This window comes from Lagenorhynchus albirostris, chromosome 13 (genome assembly GCF_949774975.1).
Source record: "Lagenorhynchus albirostris chromosome 13, mLagAlb1.1, whole genome shotgun sequence".
NCBI lineage: Eukaryota > Metazoa > Chordata > Mammalia > Artiodactyla > Delphinidae > Lagenorhynchus > Lagenorhynchus albirostris.
This window is the reverse complement of record NC_083107.1, coordinates 84851098-84874099: the sequence shown is the minus strand read 5'-3', so window position 1 is coordinate 84874099 and position 23002 is coordinate 84851098.

Below are 23002 nucleotides of genomic sequence, written 5' to 3'. Positions count from 1 at the left end.
TTATTTCATTCTTTTTTAAGGCTGAGTAATATTCCATTGTATATATGTACCACATCTTTATCCATTCCTCTGTTGATGGACATTTAGGTTGCTTCCATGTTCTGGCTATTGTAAATAGTGCTGCAGTGAACTGAGCATTGGTGTTTTGAAACCAATGCCCAATTCTGCCTTGTCACAATACTATTTATATGAAAGAGAGAAGGCTTTTCTCCCACTCAGTATTGGCAAGCCTACGAGTACCTCCTTCCATGAAGGTAACAATGGCGCTAGGAGTGCCGCCCTGTTACAGTACCCACACTTGGAGACCAGCATCCCATTAGCCCCATTCACTGGCTGGGGACAGCCTTAGGGCTCTGACACCCTGTGTGTACACAATCCAGCTCCTTCATTTCCTCTGGTACCCATGAGATCAGACTGAAGCTTTGCTAATGATGAAAGTATGACAAATTACCTCTGAAGAGCCCAAGCACTCATTCTGTGGTCAGTGCCTTTCACTGTATCAACTAATTCAGAGTCTCTTTCATTTCATCAAGTGATGAAAACTGTTTTCACAATTTCTTTTACAGATGGAAGAATTAAGCTAACACATGTCATCAGGTCTCTAATCTTAGGCCAATAATGAGTTTTTTTTTTTTAATTTGAAGGGACAAGAAAGAAAGAAGTAAATATTGCATTTACGACTAAATTTTTCCTAACATTATGAGTATGATTTAAAAATAAAAATTAACTGCAATAGAATTTAATTGCCTTGAGTCTTATTGAATTCAAGGTTAGATGATGTGATCAGCCCTATAAAGCAAAATGTTCAATGAATCAACTCAAATTTCACAAACGCAGGTGAGGTTAAGAGTGTACAGTTTAGGTGGCATGGATCAGTGGACATCACAGAATCACTGTAAGATGTTGATCTTTGTAGTTTTCTCTTACTAAAATTTACTAATTCAGAGGAGAGGCCCTCCTTTTGTTTTTAAAGATCTTTCATAGTATTACCTGCTGGTCTTATCCTTCCCCTCCTCACATTAGATAACCAAGAACCTAAGAGATAATCAAAATGGCCATTCATTTTAAAATATCTTAATCTCATCATACCTACTTATAGTCATCCACTGAGCTAGAATTTATAAAGTACATTTACATATATCACCATATTTAATGTTTTTACTGTCCTCTGGGTCATTATTTCAGTTTGATTTACAGATAATGACACAAATAATTTTAATATTTCATATGCACATATTGACTTGGAGGTGACATTTCTTTGAATTACTGCTTCACATCATTGAAGATTCAAAGTTACCCTCAAGTTCCAAACTGACTTAGGAGCACCCAGTAAGAGGGTGGTGAGGCCAGGTGGTGAAACAAAGAAGCACACCTAAAGTATAATATGGCTTCAGTACTCAAGGGGCTTATAGTTTACTTGATGAGGAAAAAAGCATTTTTCAATTAAACATTTGAAATAGCAAAAAGCAACATGTATAGTGACACAGTGAGTAATACAGATAATGAAATGTTTAGGATGTGAAATGTTGGAATAAAGGAAAAAGAACTCTGAGCTAGGAGAGGAAGTTCCAACTTCCACCTGGATGAGTCCTGAGAGGTCACAGTCTCTCCCTGGCCTCGCCACACTCCCCAGGAACAGGAAGGATTTGCTTAAAACATCACAGTTTCCTGTCCAACTGGAAAAGCTACTGTCTGGGGTAAGCGGAGTTTAAGTTAGGAGTGAGGACTGAGCCGGCCACTGTGGATGAAAAGGAGCTGATAATACCCAGGTGACCAGGAGAAGAGGAGGATCGGGAAGCCTGCTGCAATTTGTCATGCAACAGAAGTTTCAACCCCCACGATGTAACTCTTCTCTGAGCTCTAAGAGCCTCTCCAGCTAACGTAGCCTGAAGTCAGCTAAGTGCAGATATTAATTCTGAGGGCTCTTGGTTCAGAGGACACTTATGTTTGGCATAAATTCCCTCACCACCGTTTACTGGTATGACAGTACTTACTGCACCATACCCAGTTTTCTGTGAGCATACCTGAATGCAGAAATAAACTGTATGAGTGAAGAACTGTTTGTATTTTTCTGTCAGTGTTGTCGGAGTCATCTTTGCGATCCTCTTCAGACCAAATACAGGGCCTTGCGCCTCACAAGTGCTAAATAAATGCTTGCTGAATCTGACTCTCTTGCTGAACAGAATAAGGGAGAAGCAAAGTTCACTTTTCTTTTCTCGTTCTCAGGACTGGGAGCAGGTGAGTAGCTCGATAATAGCCAGAAAAGGAGAGTTGTGGGCCATTCCTTTAGACCAGTGGCTGCAGTCTGACCATGTGAAGGTGAGTCTGCCTGGAGGAGTACAGTGTGATCATACACAGCAGATTATGAAGTAAGTCACAAGCCCCACCCACCTCTATTATGCCTTGCTTAATAGAGGTTGCTGGCTCTGACCCGGAAATCATTTGCGTTTGTAACTCCAGATTCAGAAAACAATCAGAGCCAAGAAAAGATTTGACATAACATCTGTCTGCTAACAGCTTAGATTGGAAAAAGATTTCATTATTGTGGAGCTTTTAAAACATTTACGCAAATATAATGTAGTTCTACAAAACAAGTATCAAGTAGTTTCTCTGAGTCTCTCAACATATAATGGCCAAGATATGAAGTTTGGTTATTGGACAGAGTATAAGAAGTGGACTTCTGAAGAACATTTGTGAAAACACACCATTGGTTTTTCCAAACGTGTTCTTTGATTTTAGGCCTCCTTCTTCTCTTGGAGTAAGACAAATCTTTAAAATAAATGTTGGCAGAGACTGGGTAGCTTTCCTCCAGATGTGCATAATACAGATGCTCTATCAGACCATCTACTTAGATCATGACCCCAGGAAAGTTCTTGAACCTCTTTGAGTCTCAGTTTCTTCATTCATCAAGTAGAGAAATAATGCCCACCAGACAGGGTTATTTTAAGAACTCAAGAACTAATGCTTATCGAGTGCTTCCTATGTTCCAGGCCCCATACTATGCGTTATACATGCACTAACTCATTTAACCTCACACTAACCCAAGGGATTAGGGACTGTTATTACCACCCCAGTTTATAGATGTGGAAGCTCAGGTGTAGGGAACATAGGAAGTTGCCCAGGTTATACCTCGTGAGTGAGAGAGCCGGGCTCAAAGAGAGACAGCCTGAGCCTGAGACCCACACTCTTGATCCCCGGTCCCAGTTCCTTGAACCTATGAAGTGCTCAACTGTGGTTGTGCTCTCTCCTCTTGGACCTCTTCTTGACATCTTCGTCTTCTATTTCATCAGAAATTATATGGGAGATGCTGCAACTCTAGAACAATGTGAAAATGTCCTATGTGATTTTTCCGTAAGTGCAAGACTTCTAAATATATTGCAGTATCAATTCTTAATAGTATTTCAAATGTTGGACCCAGATCCAGTTACCTCTGTTCCTGTATTCCTGTTCTGATCAAAAAATCAGAATTGCATTAATTATATCACCAATGGAGCAGAATTGATGTTTCAGTTGCATAGGTCCAGACAATTTGTTTACTTTTCCAGTAGACTGCCTCATTTATTCAGTCAAATACAGAAATACTCTCATAATATAATTTTATAAATAACAGAAAATGTATTCTTATATGCCCAAACATTTTTTTTTTTTTTTTTTTTTTTTTTTTGCGGTACGTGGGCCTCTCACCCTTGTGGCCTCTCCCGTTGTGGAGCACAGGCTCTGGACGCGCAGGCTCAGCAGCCATGGCCCATGTGCCCAGCCGCTCCACGCCACGTGGGATCTTCCCAGACAGGGGCCCGAACCCGTGTCCCCTGCATCAGCAGGCAGACTCTCAACCACTGTGCCACCAGGGAAGCCCTGTTTTTTAATTTTTAAAGCCAGCTACTAAGTACAGCTTCGTTAACTTTTGTAGCTCCTCCGCATTGCTGAGCAGAATGAGAAGATAGGTCTGCATCCACACTTGCGATGAGGTCACAGGAAAGAGCATCTTTCCTTCCCACCAGGCATCCCTGAGGCCCCTGGAGAAGGTGGCAGGTGACCCAGGTGCGGGCGGTGATCAGAGGTAAGCAAACAGGATTGAAGCAAGGAGCTCATGCACAGAACAAAATGTGACCAGTGGAAGGTGAAACCTACAGATTCAAAACGCAGCAGGGGAATTCCCTGGCGATCCAGTGGTTAGGATTCGGCACTTTCACTGCAGTGGGCTCGGGTTCGACCCCTGGTCTGGGAACTAAGATTCCATAAGTCACGCAGCGAGGCAAAAAAATTTAAAAAATAACTGGTAGTTTTCAGAAAATCAGCAGGAGGGGCCCCATTACCAAACTCAAGTGTTTCACTGAACATGAATACATCCCAGAGGTCCTGGGGATCCAGCAGACCTGGGACCTCTTTGTACATCCCCAGAGGTGGAAGTCTTACCATGAAGACAAGGCAATGCAATGTCCTTTGAGAAGCTAGCTGGCTTTGAGCCCTGTGGCCTTGGGTAAGGTGCTTACATTCGGGGGCTCAATTTCCTCAGCTGCTAAGTTCCTGTAGGGCTTCTGTGAGAGGCAGAGAGAACACCTGTCAAATGCTTGGACATGGTTAGCAAATGGTAAGCACTTTGGGTATATGCAGAGGCATGCAAGTCCCATGCCAGCTGTAGGTGACAGCAATTCACGGAGGCAAACACTGAGAGTTTATTTTGAGACACACTTACGCTTGAAACACAGGCTTCCGGAGGGCAATGCCTGGCACACCAAGATTGTGTTGAGGGCCTTAGACACCACAGCATTCACTATTGAACAGCCAAGCTCTTTCCACACTACCTAGCAATTTATTTCTGGGTTAATATGAGGTGATGGTTTCAACCTGTAAATCCCATTAAGTTTGAATCCTGGTTACGTCAAGGTAATGCATAAGAAACAAGGTTGTCATGGCAATTTATATCTGAGACTCACAGGTGATCATAGACCCTAGCTCTGAGGCTCAAGGGACAGTATATTTTCCATGCTTCATTTTTCATACTGGAATTCTCTTCCCCTTCCAACATCCAAAGACTCGATTGCTGGAATCTCTGTGGGGCAGAGATTGACTTTTTACATTGTTTGAATAATGCTCTGAGGTGGTAATTACAAATCTAATAGGTACATTTTTATATTGGGAAATTTTATATTGGAAAATTCTATGTATCTGAGAGCTTTTAGTAATGACTCTTTTTTAATCTAATAGTTTGAGGTAAACATAGGGATAACCTTCAAGCATATTCCCCTTGATAAATGTGTGATATCAACTCTGCACTGTTCTAAATAAAACCCCTTCGTTATCTAGTTTGAGGCTATATTTTCAACATTCAGCAAATAAAACGTACCTCTCACCCTTGAGACCTTGCTCACTGAAGTTAGCTCAGGTACATATTTCAGATTCCTCTTTGTGACACGATTACTTATATTATTGTAAGGCACACAAATGGCCCAAACTGTTGGAATTGTGACTTCTATACAAATAGGAAGATCACTTTGTCATGAGACCTTTCAGAGAGGTCAGAGGTTCTAAACTACTTACCCTGTTGGCCCAGAGTGTGGTAGCTAAAGAATTATTTGCTTCTACAGGCCAGGCTGGCTGTTTCCAGTACCCTTTTTGACAGCTTTGCTTGCTTTCCTACATTTATTGTTTTCGAAGAGCTCAGGTTTTTAGATGCAGGAACAGAACTACTGGCTTTTAGAAGATCGGCAGACTTCAAGATTCATCTACTGACATGAGGGCAGAGACGCCATGATTGCTGCCTGGTTCCAAAATGTTCTTGATCTTTCTGATTTCAAGCACCACCTACCACTTTATGTAAGAAAATGCTTCTTCTTAAGGAGTATATTATTAATATGTCCAAGGCGATGACCTTCCGCCGTATCTACATGTTCTTACATACATTGCCTAGAAGTTCATTTAAAATGAAAATGGTTAGGTTCTGTCAGCCTCTTTATAATTATCAACCCCAACTGAGAAAAAAACATGGAAAAGGGCTTCCCTGGTGGCGCAGTGGTTGAGAGTCCGCCTGCCGATGCAGGGGACATGGGTTCGTGCCCCGGTCTGGGAAGATCCCACGTGCCGCAGAGCAGCTGGGCCTGTGAGCCATGGCCGCTGAGCCTGCGCGTCCGGAGCCTGTGCTCCGCAGCGGGAGAGGCCACAGCGGTGAGAAGCCCACGTACCGCAAAAAACAAACAAACAAACAAACAAAAAACATGGAAAATGTTACTGCATGATTATAAACATAATTTAGAAAGTATTCTTTACAGAAAACAATTAACTTAATATTCAAAATAACCATACATGTAGGTATTGCTGTTATCTCTGTTTTATGAAGGAAGAGAGTAGATTTCAGAAATGTTGTGAAGATTTCCAAACTCACAGTGCCAATAAATGGCAGGCCCAGGATCAAATATTCTTTGGTTGTATTAATGTATTCATTAAACTCTCCTGCAAAGCTCATATATGCCAGCCTCCTTGCAAGGTCAAGATTCCCTGCCCCACTGTTTAGGAAGATTCTGTCACAAGGCAGACAGATACACCAGCCAAGAAATCGCCATACTATGTGCTACACGCTACAAAAAAAGAACCTTCATTCTCTCTGGTAGGCTACGAAAGCTTCCAGGAGGGTATTCCATCTGATCTGGGTTTGAAAGGGTGCTATTACCTCATGGACTAGAAAGAGCATAGGCAGAGCCAGGGAAGCCAGGAGCAGCCTCACTTGCTTGTGGATGATAGTGGTTTGGGACTACGGGAACATGAAGAGTCAGGGCCTGAGTGGCAAGAAGTATGACTATCTTTAAGCTTTAACTAGCTACTTTTAGGGGCTGGATGGTGTCCTCATATGGTCTGAAAGTCCTAACCCCCAATGTAACCTTATTGGTCTTTAAAAAGGTAATTAATTAAAATGAGGCCATTAGGGTGGGTTCTAATCTTATCTGACCTGTGTCCTGATAAGAAGAAGAGATCAGGACAAACAGACACACACAGAAGGAAGACCCTGTGAGATCACAGCAAGAAGGCAGCCATCTGCAAGCCAAGGAGAGAGGTCTCAGGAGAAACTGCTCCCATCAACACCCTGATTTTGGACTTCTGGACTCCAAAAGTGTGAAGAAATACATTTTTATTGTTTAAGCCACCCAATCTTCTTTGTTACAGCAGCCATAGAAAAGCAATCAGCTGCTTCTATCTTTTCAAAATCTTTATTTAGACCACTCTATGCCTCCACCAGCAGCACGGGCAAATAGCACTCAGTTCTAAGGAAGAGGGCCTGTGCTATAATCACCCCAAAGCAGTAACTGTCACCAGGACGGTAGGCAGGGTACGATGCAGCCACATTCCAGCACCAGCTGGATAAGCGCCTTGCAAGGAGACTTCTGCAGGTGCTAGGCAGAAGTCTTTGCAGGTGTACAGCTTCAGGGGCCATGGAAAGAATGGCCTGGGCAGAATGGCTGGTGGCATGCCCCACAGAGGGCCTTGCCAGAAAGCGGCAGGGGCGGCCGGAGCCGAACAAATCACCCTTAGCCATCCAAGCTGATTTGTGGCCTGATATAGCCTTTTATATGGCTTCCCTCAAACTTCACATAATTCATGGCTGCAGCTCACTTTCATTACCGTGCTCAGGACCAGGCTTCCAGAAACTCCTTTGAGGGTGCCCTCCACAAGGTCGCCCTGCAAAGTGGAAGGAAGATGCACTCTGGCTTGTGTGATAGCCACTGGGAGGAACAGGCTTCTGAAGGTGTCATATAGCCCCTTAAGGCTACCCCAGGTTTTATTTTTAATTGTTACGGACTTAACTATCTCTTTGAAATGCTGCAACAGGGCTGACCCAGCTACAAGTCAGCTCCTGCTAGGGAAATCATGTGAACCCGTAACTCTCCTCCAAAGACCTCCCAGTACATCTCCTAGCCTCTGGTCTTCCTCCCTGACTGTTTCATCCTCCAAAGAGCTGCTGGAGGGTGTGCTCCTCCCACAGGGCTGTCATGTCATTCCTGATCCTGAGTTTCATCTTTTAAAACAGTGTTTTTAAAATTTGGTGTCACTGTTGTTAAACATATTTTTTGAGCATGCATAATATGTGCATTTATATCTTTTTATAAATTAGACATTTAGGGCTTCCCTGGTGGTGCAGTGGTTAGAAATCTGCCTGCCAATGCAGGGGACACAGTTTCAATCCCTGGTCCGAGAAGATCCCACATGCCGCGGAGCAACTAAGCCCGAGGGCTACAACTGCTAGAGCCCACGCAACTAGAGCCCGTGCATCGCAACAAGAGAAGCCACCACAATGAGAAGCCTGCGTACCACAACGAAGAGTAGCCCCCACTCGCCACAACTAGAGAAAGACCGTAAGCAGCAATGAAGACCCAGCGCAGCCAAAAATAAATAAATTATTTTTAAAAAAATTAGACATTGACTACTATATACATATAATATATACTACAAAACTACAAAAAAAAAGCAGAGAAATTAAAGGAAAATAAATGTAAAAGCTGAAGTCCAAATCCTTTCACCCTGTGTAAAAAGCACCAAAAACAACTCTGTCCTCAGATGACAGCCTTCCTTTCTGAGTGCCCTGAAATGATTAGCTCACACCAGCCTCTTGCCATTGTCCACAAGACCATGCTTCCTTCCCAGATCTTTCCTTTGTAGTCATTCTTCCCTCTGCCTCCATGTTCTATCTGTTCAAACTTCTCATCTTTCAAGATCCAGGTTAATTATAAACAATGAAAATCACATATCCAAGTAACAGGAAAACTTGTTACGCTATTCCAGAGCTCAAACAAACAACACTATACTGTTCTTTAAAATTACTTAAAGACATTTTAATCACAAAATAAATATACAAATTAAGGACTTAAGAATGGAAAAGTAAAATGATAAGAATTTCTATAAGCATTGAAAATAGTTAAATATAAATCTAAGAGTTTTGGATCTGGTTATAAACATAACTGTAGGTGCCCAGAATTTATTCTTATAAAATATATGGAAATAATAATTAATAATATTAACATGAGTTCAAAATACCAAACCCTATTAGTAGAATGTATAAGTGGAAGAAGGACACTAAGAATACCCAATTCATTATCTAATTCCCAAATTCATTAGGGAATTTGAAATAAAATTTCATTTTGAATTTTACTTGTAACGGAAATATACCTTCAGAAATTTCAGGGAAATTTAAATATAACTCCTAGTAGTAATTCAGATGATACTTGAGTCTTCCCAATTATAAGGTAAAATAAAACAATCAATACATAGTTTATAAAGCAAAATATAAAAAAGGAGAAATAATAAGAATGCATAAAAATCCCCATGAAATAAGGTGACAAGATTAAAAACATGTAAATTGGTTATGGCATATATTCAAATGTTTTGGAATTTTTTGATGATGTTGGGAAAGTACTTATTGAAAATATTAGTTTAAAGAAAACATAACACAAATATTTCTAAAGTAAGCACATACCTATATTTATACACACACATCATATATAGGTATATATATGTGTGTTTATACATGTATGTGTGTATGTGCGTATATGCAACTATACATAAAACTATATATTATATGCATGTATATATACACACACATATGTATATATTTATTTACATACATACACACACACACACACATATATATTTTTTACATCTTTATTGGAGTATAATTGCTTTACAATGGTGTGTTAGTTTCTGCTTTATAACAAAGTGAATCAGTTATACATATACATATGTTCCCATATCTCTTCCCTTTTGAGTCTCCCTCCCTCCCACCCTCCCTATCCCACCCCTCTAGGTGGTCACAAAGCACCGAGCTGATCTCCCTGTGCTATGCGGCTGCTTCCCATTAGCTATCTATTTTACATTTGGTACTGTATATATGTCCATGCCACTCTCTCACTTTGTCACAGCTTACTCTTCCCCCTCCCCATATCCTCAAATCCATTCTCTAGTAGGTCTGTGTCTTTATTCCTGTCTTACCCCTAGGTTCTTTATGACATTTTTTTCCCTTAGATTCCATATATATGTGTTAACATACAGTGTTTGTCTTTCTCTTTCTGACTTACTTCACTCTGTATGACAGACTCTAGGTCCATCCACCTCATTACAAATAGCTCAATTTCGTTTCTTTTTATGGCTGAGTAATATTCCATTGTATATATGTGCCACATCTTCTTTATTCATTCATCCGATGATGGACACTTAGGTTGTTTCCATCTCCTGGCTATTGTAAATAGAGCTGCAATGAACATTTTGGTACATGGCTCTTTTTGAATTATGGTTTTCTCTGGGTATATACCCAGTAGTGGGATTGCTGGGTCATATGGTTTTTATCCAAAACCTTACTATAATATCAGCACAAATAAAATCATAGTAACAGTGATTAACCAGAGTTTATGTTGCTGCCCTGCAGGCACTCATAGGGTATCTGCTTGTGCAGTCTTCTCTAAGGACTCTCAGATTTTCTGGAGTCAGATAGAGGTGTATAAAACAAAACAAATCAAAACAGCAAATATCCAAAAATATCTGTTGCCAATAGTTACTAATGGAAAATCAAAATTTCAGAATCAATATACTTGCATGCCACATATTTTATTTTTTTTCTTGTTATTTATTTATTTATTTTTGCATCTTTATTGGAGTATAATTGCTTTACAATGTTGTGTTAGTTTCTGTTGTATCACAAAGTGAACCAGCTATGTATACATATATCCCCATATCCCCTCCCTCTTGCATCTCCCTCCCACCCTCCCTATCCCACCCCTCTAGGTGGTCACAAAGCACCGAGCTTATCTCCCTGTGCTATGTGGCTGCTTCACACTGGCTATCTATTTTACCTTTGGTAGTGTATGTATGTTGATGCTTCTCTCACTTCGTCTCAGCTTCCCCTTCACCCCCACCCGTGTCCTCAAGTCCTTTCTCTACATCTGCATCTTTATTCCTGTCCTGCCCCTGGGTTCTTCAGAACCTTTTTTTTTTTTTTTTTTAGATTCCATATGTATGTGTTAGCATACTGGTATTTGTTTTTCTGTTTCTGACTTACTTCACTCTGTATGACAGACCGTATGTCCATCCACCACACTTCAAAAAACTCAATTTTGTTTCTTTTTATCACGCCACATATTTTAAAAGGTAAAAATGAAGCTTACCAAAAAAAAAAAGAAAAATATAATAATAGCTTAGTTCTTGAACAAAAGTGACCCTTTAAGGCCATATTTCCCTTAGGTTTTCTGAATATTGTGAGTTTCCTTGTTTTCAAATGTATTTTAATCTATTTTTTATATTTGTATCATCCGTTTTTCCCTTCAAATTGCCTACTTGAAGCTTGTTCAGTTCTTTCCATCTGAATCATAAAGCGATTCCTGGAAGAGGTGGGTGGGGAGCTCTGGTGCAATCCTCGTGTATAAAAGAGGATCAATGGGTTTAGAAAGGAGCCTTAGGATCACCAAGCTCTGGCTGGTGGCACTTTTCACACATTTTTCCTGCATCAAACTTTTGAGAAAATACTCATAGTTGTAATCTAAGTCTAGGGACTGAGGTCTTTCTCTGCATCACTGCCCACATCTGGCTGCCATGTTGCTTCTTTGACCTCTAATTCCCTGAAATTGGTGTCTGGGGCTTCTTGGGCTCCCAGAAGGAGACACTCCCTCCACAGGTGAGTCTAAAGGTGCCCATCTCCCACATCCCTGACAAGGGTGACATCTTCTGATGCTCCAGCATGGCCATCCCTTGAGGTGCCAGAGGTGTGTTGGTTCCACATGGAAGCAGGGAGAAGACCCTCTCTGAAGCCTCCCACTCCTCACAAATGCACCAGGCATCTTCCACAATCCAAAAACTTCTGTGTCCCATAATGTCATGCTGCCCTAACTGCCTGAGAGCAGCTTATTCCTTGTGGGAGGCAACCTGTGGAAGCTGAAAAGGTACACTGAGAGGAGACACAAGCCATAGCTCTCAACACAACTCCATCACTCACCTGTCTGCAGGTTTGGCAAATAATTCAACCACTGCTAGGACACTATTTTTATCATCTGGAAAGAGAGGGTGATAGTTTATGTCCTCCCCGTATCTCAAGACTTTTATGAGAATCCAGCGAGGCAATACATGTAGTGGTACCCTGTACAAGTAAGACATGCCGGGCCAGCAGAGGAAACTGCTATGTGTACAGCTCCATGGTTTCACTTTGCATCTCCATTAAACATTTACAGGACATTCCCCAATCTCAAATGTGGGCTTCTTACAAGTATACAGTAAATCCAGGATTGCTATCTAATGCATTCAGTATTCAGAATGTGTGTTTTGTTATTGATTTATTGATAAATTCTCTATACAGTCACCTGGATTAATGATATCTATCCTGAACAATTGCTAAGCTAGTGATCATAGACCTGCTTTCACTCAACTCTTCTACTCTGTTCCTGATATAGTTCTATGCACAGCTTGGTCTTCAATTCAGTGCTTTTTGATTATGGGAAAATTTTTGTTTTTCTCAGTTCTAACCCTGCTAACAGATACCAGTAAACCCCTGATTAATGGAATTACACATCACTTTCCATCCCAGCATTTGGAGACCAGTGGTAATATGCATAATGACATGCCACATGCTTCAGATATTATTGGGATGTCCTGGAAAGATTATTTATTGCCTATGGGAGGAATCCATCAATGGGAAGGGCTGGCATCCTGTCTGTGAGCTAGCTGTCACATACCCTGGGAAATGACTCTTTGTGGGAGAAATCAAAACATGTATTTTCTCCTTGCTGGCTGGCTTCTTATCCATTGTAACCCATCTTTTATTTGGCTTATTAGCCACAAAGTAACACAAACTCAGTCAGACTTACTGGCTTTCGTCATGTGGATGAACTGGTTAAGGATTTTCCCTAAGCACACTGAATGAGAGAGAAATGGAGTGAAATGCACAATATTGGTGAGACAAAGGGCATAGGGGCAGAAGTCGGAAGAGCTGTGAGTTACAGCTGGCTTTGGCGTTCACGAGTTTGGTGGCTTCGGGTAAGGTTGCACCTGAGTTTCCTCCCTGTACAATGCGAAATGACCTCACTGGCTTATCCTGAAGATTAGAGATGGCAGATGTCAAGTACACAGCCTGGTATTTGGCACAGGTTGGTGCTAAAATCTCCATGCTTGCTCCTGGATTCTCAGGTTGTTCTACTTCACAGGATTGTATGATGGTCAAGTGAAATAATCCCTGTAAGAGATTTTACTCACTTTGTAACCTCCAACATTATAAAACAAGGTGTGACCATGCAGAAGACTGGTTAAAAAAAAAATTTCTTTTGCTTCACTTCAGCAAAATATTCAGAGTATCTTCCATCCAGCCACGATGATCGGTTCTGGAAATTCCAAAGTATCTGAAGTACAACTTGACCCGGAGGAGCTCACAGTACACAAAAGTGTCAACAAATAATTCACTTATAAAATAGCATGTGTTACATTCATAAATAAACACGGTGCTATGAAAACTCAGACAAGGGGATCTCATCCCATGGGGTTCAGGGAAGACTTTCTGGAGGACAGAACAACTTATTGGAGTCTCAAAGGAGGAAATAGATTATAAATGTGATTTGTTTTGTTTTGTTTTGTTTTGTTTTTTGTCAGGGGAAGGTAGTGGGGGGCAGGGAAGGGGGTCTAAATAAAGAGAACAACGTGAGCCAGATACAGGCACATGAAAGAGTGTGTGTGTGTGTGTGTGTGTGTGTGTGTGTGTGTGTGTGTGTGTGTGTGTATGCACAGGAAGCCACCCTTAGTATTACTCCAGTGTGAAACTTGATCTGGACTACTGCAGGAGATGGGACGAAACCAAACACTCAGCTTTGAGGGCCATAGAGGGCCACTGCAAGATTTTAAGTCAATTTGCCTTTTAGGAAGATTATCCTGAATGCAGTTTGGGGAATTAATTTAAGGGGAAAGAAGAAAGGCATGGAGCCAGTTGACTGGCTTTGGAACCATGTGAGAAGAGATGTCCTCTGATTCAAGGGCGTGGTAGATGGGAAAAGAGGAAGGGGTTTAGCAAAGGCCTGAGCAGTAGTTTGAAGACTGGCTGAAGAGAGGACAGAGGCAGAGAAGATAATCTAGGACGATGGCCAGAGGGCGGGCTGGGGTGTAGTGCCATGAACAGCGCGACGCTGACGGGCCAGAAGTTCAGGCTGCGCATGCGTGCGTGAGTCAGGGGGCACTGGAGCTTGGAGACAGTGGAGAGCCCACGGAGCTGCAGTGATGCTGAACCGTCTAGGAACTTGTAGCCTCTGCAGTTACAGAGCAGACCAGCCTTCGCTCGGCAGCAGTTGATTTCTTTCCGGCCAGCTCATTACCAGCCTCACGGCACGTGCTGGACAACCACAGATAATGAACAACCAGAGACACATTTTGCAAAACTAACTGAGGCTCCCAAACTCGGAGGGCCGTATCAGCTCCTTTGCAGAACCGGGGAGTTTACTGATACCTGTTTCAGAGTGAGATTAACCCCACTCTGGCAGGTTCTCTGTATTGTGCTTCTTTATTAGCTTTGGGATTTCCAAGAACATCTCACACCCAAAGTCCCAGTAGCCAATCCAGGGACAAGGTAAGTTAGTGAATACTTAGGAAATACAGACGCAGGAGGAGATCCTTGTAGACCAAGGATGGGCCGAGGAGAAAACTCATTGTAAAGTTAGTTTCCAGGGGTAAAGGACCGAGGCTAGTCGTCAGGGCAGCTTTGGGCAAAATGTGAAGAAGTGTTTGGAGCACTGCTCACTTAAGGCACCAGATGGGGGGTTTGGAAATGGAGGGGAAACACGGAAGCAGATAATTACACAGCCTACACCAGGAGCTTACACCGCAGTGCCAGAAGTGTTTCTATCCACGGCACTGGAATAAGGCATGCTACATGTCACCTGCGGGGTGTTTTGGACTGTGGTGTTCTGCCTCTTGTTTCTATGTAAATGCAGTAATCTGTTCTTTTAAAAATACTACATTTTTGTCGTTTCAAAAGGTTTGGCGTGGGAGGGGTTTGGCCATGGTATTCTCTCCCACCTTGGTCCAGTCTCCTAGGGAATTTGTTGAACCTTGGTTCTAATGTGTTGGTATATCTGTGACCTCCTGGAGACAATGCATTAATACAAAGAAGGCTGTTAATGGTGGTGATTTCTAATGCATGGAACTACTTTGAGGCAAGTGAGCTGTGCCTCCCTCCCCAAATTTCACTCCATGCTAACTTTAGGCTTTTTAGAAGATGACACGTGAGCCATATAGGCACTACGTGGTTATAATAGAAATAACACAGATTACTGAAAGGAAGACAAATCTGTATGTTGGAATACCTGTGCTATTAGTTTGTTTTTTTCTGCTTGTTTTTTATTTTAATTCTACAACTTTTCTAGCTCTGAAGATTTTGGAAGTCAACTGTCAACATGTTTAACATTTTTTAAAATGTCAACTTACATGTCTTGATTATGTTGTTATCAATTGATTACATCCCATAAATTCAACTACACCAAACATTTCATTTATCTTAGGGTAAAGATGGGAGTGGTTAATGACACTGACATTAACGTTTACTCTAATTATGATCTTAAGAAATAACACTTATATTTCCTAAAAGTCAATATAATTTATAGCATCCTACACCTGCAGAAGGAGATGAGGGGACTGTCTCAAGACAGGAGCTTTCATGACAAGTTAATAGCTATGGACTTTGTTCACAAACTTGCCAGAATTCAAAACTGGGGTTCTACAACATCATGACATTGCTCCTCATATCTGCAAAACCTTCAGGGTTCCGTGGAAAAGTAAACCGAAGTTCAAAACCAATCTTTGAAGCTAGAAAATAAATGCCAACCTACTATTTTCAAGACCTGATGATAAAGCAATACAGAAAAAAAAAAAATCAAGGAAGGAAGAAAGAAAAAAAGAGAAAGTGTTTTCTATCTCTACAGAGGCAACCTGCTGGAAAGCTCATCTGAATTCAAAGGGCAACACGAACCATTAATTAACTCTAAGGCTCTAGAGCCCAGGGCAGAACAGCAGAGCAGGAGAGAAGAAAACGAATTCAGGCAAAATGCTCACTGTGTATAATAACGAATAAGGAAGAGTTGTCTGACCAGCAAAGTTGTAAGTCACTACAATTCTCCCCAGGGAGAATTATGCCCATGGGAATGGTGCAGAGGAGGTGGGATGTCCAGAATCCGCACCTGCCTCGGGGCAGCCCTTCAGGGTCCTGCTCACACTTGCCTCACTGACTGAGATTCGCCAGCTCACCTATATTTGGCCCTATGTTCTCTCCTGTCTCTTCAAGTCCAGGCTTTAGACAATCCTCTGGTTTTGCTTTCGCTCTTCTCAGGCTGGAACATCACCCACTTTGACCCTCCTCATAAATGTGACTGTGTGTCTAGCCCTGTTTGGCATTTGCTGACCATGTTTGGTGAATATACTTCAGGGAATCATGTGTGAGATTGAAAACTGAAAGAAGGAAGGAAGGGAGGGAGGGAGGGGTGAAATCTGTTTTCTCAGCCTAACTTGAAAAGAATAGGCAAGTGAGAAAAGGAAAGAGAAGGTTCGAGCTACCATGTGCCAAGCACTAAACCAGGGCTCTATCTGTAGTAGCTGCCTAGCATGCTCTCCCATCACTTAATCCTCAGAACCATGTCTATTTTGCAGGTAAGGAAAATGAGGTTTAAATAGATTAACTCACTGACCTAAGGACACACAGCTTGAAAGTGAAGAGCCAAGGTTTGAGGTCACGGGCATTTCTGGCTTCAAGTCCAGTGGCATTTCTAGAAGATTTTAGAGCCAAGGTGGCAGACGTATTTACACCATCAGTGGTGTGCAATGTTAAGAAATGTCTCCATCCAGTGCCCCAATCCCAACAGGAAAGGCTTCTGCACACCAGCAATTATGATTTCAGATCCACACGGCTTCAACTACAGTACCTCATTAGATCAAGACAGGAATCTTGACACAAACCGTAGTTCATACCAGCTAATTAAATTAAGATCAATATGAAATCTTCTTTAGACAAAGAAGCAATTGGATGTTTCTGGCAGAGATATCTGCAGGTTGAGTCAATAAGATAAGGACAAAAAACACATGTTAAAGAGTAGCCATGAGCCAGCATCCTTCCTCCATTCTCTAATGACGTGAACAAGAGAAGCTCCTCAGGAAACAGAAGCAAATGAAATAAGCAGGGAAGGCTGGGAGCTGCCTGACAGGGCCCGGTGTTCAGGACTTAGAAGGCATAGGGCCTGGTTATGTAGCTTCTGACCTCAGTTTTCTCGTATCTAAATGGGATTTGAAAACCAAGATGATTCTTTCCTGGAGGGTTAGAAGCTCCAAGTTCGTTTTCACACACAGTATCTTCTTGATCCTCAGAACAGCTCTTTAAAGGGGGTGTTATCATTATTATCTTCATTTACACAGTAAAGAGATGACTTGGGCTAAGGCTTTTAAGTGAATTTGCCCAACATTAAACAGCTAAAATGGAGAGACAGAGCACAGATCCTTCTACCTCCCTATATGCTGTAGGTTTGCTACTTGAGCACATGTCCTTGGGTTGATGGCATATTGACAAGCCCAGAGACAGACCCCAGTCCTACCTCCACTTAATGCTTCTGTGTCCCAGAGCCCTCATCTGCAAGTCCAAAGTTTTAGATCAGTGGTTTTTAAACTTTGCGGGTCATAGGTTGCTCTGAAATACCAGTGAAAGCTGTAGACTTGACGCCTGGTGTGGGCAGGTTGGGGAGGAGGTCCTCACTCACACAACATGTGACATCAGAGCATCACTGCTCCCATGCACCTCTGATGGGGCGTCTACCCTGGAGCTGGGCCCCCAGCACGGGCTTAGCTCTAAGGCCATTCTCACACTTAACATCTCAGTATCCTATGCGGTAGTTTTCTCCTAAGGGACAAGTTCTTATATCTTATTTAACTCTTCGATGTTAAGAAAGGTGATGATTAAATAAAAAGAAGTAAAGCAAAAATGAAATAGTTAAAACGTGCAAAAATGTGCAATTGATGTTTCTACATGCATCATTGATTTAAAGTCAAATTATTTTCAGGTTTTCTTTCCCTCAAATTGTAATTCCCAACCTAGCCCACCCCCCCAAAAAAATAGGAGAATAAATCCTTGTGAAAGAATTTATAAAAACAGAGATGAGAAATTAAGGCTCGCTCTGCATTATTATAAAAGTTGATTTTGTTTTACATCTTCCTGAATAACTTCCTTTAGGGAAGTGGGCCGCAATCCAGGAAAGAAAATCACAAGGAGGAGTATAGCTGGAAAGTTTCTGTGAGTTTAGCTTATGAAAAATGTTCTCCAAAGAGCCAACATCTTCAGAAAGTGATGGCGACCATTCTGATTAAAGGATGCTGCAGTAAAGGGAGAGGTTACCTTAGTTCATATTTCACTTGCCCAGTATACTTTCCACTGGCTGCTCCCCTTGGGTGCTGGCAAGGTCCCTGTCGGGGATCGGGAGATGAGGACTCCTAAGGCTGCAACGGATGGTAATTCATCCAGGGTGAAGCAAGCCAAAGCCTGGTTATTCAAACTAAATTTCAAACCCCGGAAATATGAGGTGCTGACAGTTACAATGGTCAGAGCAGGAGCTGCAGTGACCAGGGTCCTGAATCAAAAAAGGATGTCAGGGGAGGGAGAGCAGGACAAGACAAGAGTGAGAGGCCACATGCACTCCATGGACGCCCCAGGAGGAGGTCCAAAGCCTACTTCTGAAGAGTGCACAGGATGCAGGAGGACGAGATTGGAAGCCGTCAAAAATAGAGAGTCGAGGTTGTACTGCAGGGAGGGAGTGTGGACCAGCATCATACTGGTTTCACCAGATCATGCGGCACCATATGCTGGATCTCAGGTTTTCTTCCCCAGTGGCCTGATACAGAATATCTTGCACATTTTTTGCAAGATCATATTTTTAACCAAGGTAGGTACAAGCCAGATGGTTTGCCCCCAACCCCTCACTAACTAGATGCTCTTTGCATTTCCATTTAACCCACAAGGATCCATGAGGCTCTGAGTATAATTATAATGCGAATTCCACATCAGCTTTTACAGATAAACTCTTAGGCAGAAACACTATACAGTGATCAGCCTCTACAGCAGACTGGGATTATTGAAATAATATATATGATTTACTTTTTAATTTTGGATGTATCCACTTTTCTAAAGCTAATTCTTAAGTGCAAGTTTCCAACATCTTTACACTTTTCCTAGTAACCTCTGCCTCTAAATTCTCATGTGTCCCCCCAGAGGGTTAAACCTTAGCAGATTGTGACTAATAACCAAATAGGGAGATAAGTCTTAGATTTTGAAGAATATAAGGGAAAAATAAACTTTATACTTAAAGATAAAAAATAACTATAGGGACTATTTTCCAAGACATTTTAATACTTCAAACATGGTTTATCTGAATGAAATTGCCATTTGTGTAGTTGAAAAGCAGTTGAGTGCAGGCAATTTCCTGCAGTAGAGAGAACAGAAGTTTCTGAGAAGAGGGGCTGCCACCAGAGAGACCCTCCACGTCCTCTGCTGCTGTTCCAAACAGTCGCAATGGATGGGTCCAGATTTCGATGATAAGAATGTCTCAACATAAATTCCACTTCCTCTTTTAATTCTCAAGTGAGAATCAAAACCCCTTAGAGACAGACGTCAATTGGGCTGCCTCTTCCCTTATATCAGTCTTTCCATTCTGAGCTTGGGGTACCCCTGAGATGACACCCTAAGTCTGGGACAACATCTGGGACCAGGTGAGGGTGAGGCAAGGGCAATGCTCTGGGGATGCTGGAGTCTCCCTTACCTCTTGACTCTTTCCCTTTGCAGTGAGTTAATTGTTCCTTCTCGATTTTCTATGACTCCAGGAAACCTCTCAAGTCATGGGGTGGGGAGGGGAATCCCTGGAGAGCAGACATCCTGTAGGGCTGGCCCTGCACAAGGGGTCTCAAACCTGTGCTCCCACTCAACACTCTCCAGCAACTATAACTGCTCCCATTTCATTAATAAGGAGACCAAGGCTTGAAAAAGCTAAATAACATCCCCAGGGTCATAGGGCTCAAGAGGGCAGAACCGGGGTGAGATGCAGTCATATCTGACCCCAACACCTCCCGATGTGATGTTTCCTGTCTCCTCCCTGACCTCTCGGCCACAAGCACCTGCACAGTCATCAATCTTTGCTTTATCAACTCAGAGCAGTTTGACCCATTTGGTGCACACATCTTGTGTTTGAAATTCATTTAATGGTTTGTGCTACTTTAATAAACACAAAATGAATAAAAGTAAGGATTTTTTCCTTATTTATGGAGTTGTGATGTTTTCAACATTTAAACCAGAGAGCATTGCCAACTGTTAATGAACTGTTGCTCAAGTAGCTTAACCTGAATAGGAAAAAAACAAAACAGATAATAGATAAACAACAAGGTCCTACCGTATAGTGCAGGGAACTATGTTCAATATCCTGTGATAAATTATAATGGAAAAGACTAAGAAAAGTATATATATGTATATATACACACATGTATATATATATATATATATACACACACACATGTGTGTATATATATATATATATATATACACACACATATATATGTAACTGAATCACTTTGCTGTACACCAGAAAGTAATACGACATTGTAAATTAACTACTTCAATTTAAAACAAGAGTGAAATGGAAAAAAAAATTTGTAAATCATATATCTGCTAAGGGATTAATAGCCAGAATATATATTTTTTAAAACCCCTGCAACTCAACAACCACAAAAAAGAAACAACCCAATTTGAAAATGGGCAAAGAACTTGGATAAATATTTCTCCAAAGAAGATCTACAAATGGTCAATAAGCACATGAAAAGATGCTCAACCTCAATAGTCATTAGGGCAATGCAAATTTTAAAAGCACACACACAGGTAATATACAGAGATTCCTTTCCTAAGATAGGGTCATGTTAGTGACCAGGAGCAAACACACTCCAAGTTCCGTATCCTAACTTTCACATAATAAATGCTCATTATGTTACTATGTGCTAGACAGACGACTGGCAAATTTATATATTTTAGCAATCTTAATTTAACCTATATCCATTTAATTTATCGCATTTAAGCCTCACGTTCTGTGACATAAGCACCTCAGTTTCACAGATAGAAAAGGAGCTTGTACAACCAGATTGGTTCTATAAAGAGATCTTTCAAAGCAATCTGAGGCAAGTTTTCCCATCGTCTTTTCTGTGCCCATCCTTGATATCTGATTATGAATTTGCTGTATCCTAGAGCCAGAAATAAACTGTTTTGTGTTGAAGTCACCAGTTAAGTTTGTTTTATTGGTGCTGGGGAGAGAAAGGTCCTCATCTACCCCCATCTGTCATAAAACCCTTGCTTAAAAATTGCTTGGTGGAGACATCATCCTCCAATACAGAGATAAAAGGAAGATTAAAAAGCTGTGACAGGGAGGGAGGGTGGCATGGACATATATACACTATCAAGCATGGAATGGATAGCTAGTGGGAAGCAGCCGCATAGCACAGGGAGATCAGCTCGGTGCTTTGTGACCACCTAGAGGGGTGGGATGGGGGGTGGGGGGGGAGGGAGACGCAAGAGAGAAGAGATATGGGAACGTATGTATATGTATAACTGATTCACTTTGTTATAAAGCAGAAACTAACACACCATCGTAAAGCAATTATACTCCAATAAAGATTAAAAATAAATAAATAAAATGCATGATGTGAATCTGTCCTAGAGGCTAATCACATGCAGCGGGAGGGAGAGAAGCCTGGTCTGCTGGTGTTATCAGCTTATCAGCCCCGTATTATCTCTCTCATCTATTTATCATCAGGGCTATCATTAGGAAGATTAAACACCAGAGTCTACAAATAGTCCTGAAATTTTTGTCTTTCATTAGTGACTTATTATTATTACACAAGACCTCCCTTTTTCTAGCAAAGACAATGATTTCTTAGTCTGTGTCAGGATGCAATCCATAGAGAATTCATCAGGACTGAGGAAATATTAAATGCTATTTCCAACTACTGCATCCTATTGTCAGGAGCCATCTTGGATAATAATGGCCTTAATTTATAGAAATATAAATAATACAACAGTGACACCAGGGATCTATGATCATATAAATCTGTCACAGAACAGTACAAATGAACATAGTTAAATGAAACTGAACTATAAATATATCTGTATATCAGCTTGTGATGGAAAAAAGCTTACCAAAAAAAAAAAAAGCAAGAAAGGCCTTTCGCCTTGAAATGTGAGCCATTGTTGCATTCTATTCTTTTGAAATCTTAAGATATATTGAAAGTGATTTTTTTAAAGGAAACAGAGGTCATGCATCTTGTAGTCTCAGACAGTCCCCATGCCTGATGGTGCATGCACTCTTTTATAACTTAAGTAGCGATAACACCTTATATTAGATTTTGTGATGCTCATTGGAATAACTAGATTTACTATCTTATGAATAATCTAGTGCTGTAGTGTTGTTGGCTTGGGTGGGTAACATTATCTTTTTTTTTATTTCAAAAAATGATGCATTTGCTGTTTGAAATGAATGAAATCTGTTTCCAGGAATGTTCTCTTTATATAAGAAAAGTCATCTGCTTACAGCAGCTGAACAAAAAGATCTTCATAATTTTTTTCTCTTTTTTTTTTTAAGATTTCATTTTATTGATTACTCCAGGAAAATACCTACATTGCTTTCTACACTAGAAGGGAGAGCATGTACGTAGAACTTTAACGCAGAAGATAAGTTGGATTGATCCCTTCCAAAATTCGTATCAAACACAACTTATTAGAAACACTTTCCATCGAAACAAACAGGCTCAAGAACAAAATAAAATATGCAGAAAGGTTATTGTTGTTATAGGAACATGATATGTTCTGTTCATTATGGAATGTACATTCATGCAATGAGCTGGAAGAAGAAAGCGCTCCACAGTTTTAAATGTTGCCTTGCAGATTTGCAATGTTGAAATTTTTAATTTGACATCCATGACAGAAGTACAAGATTTG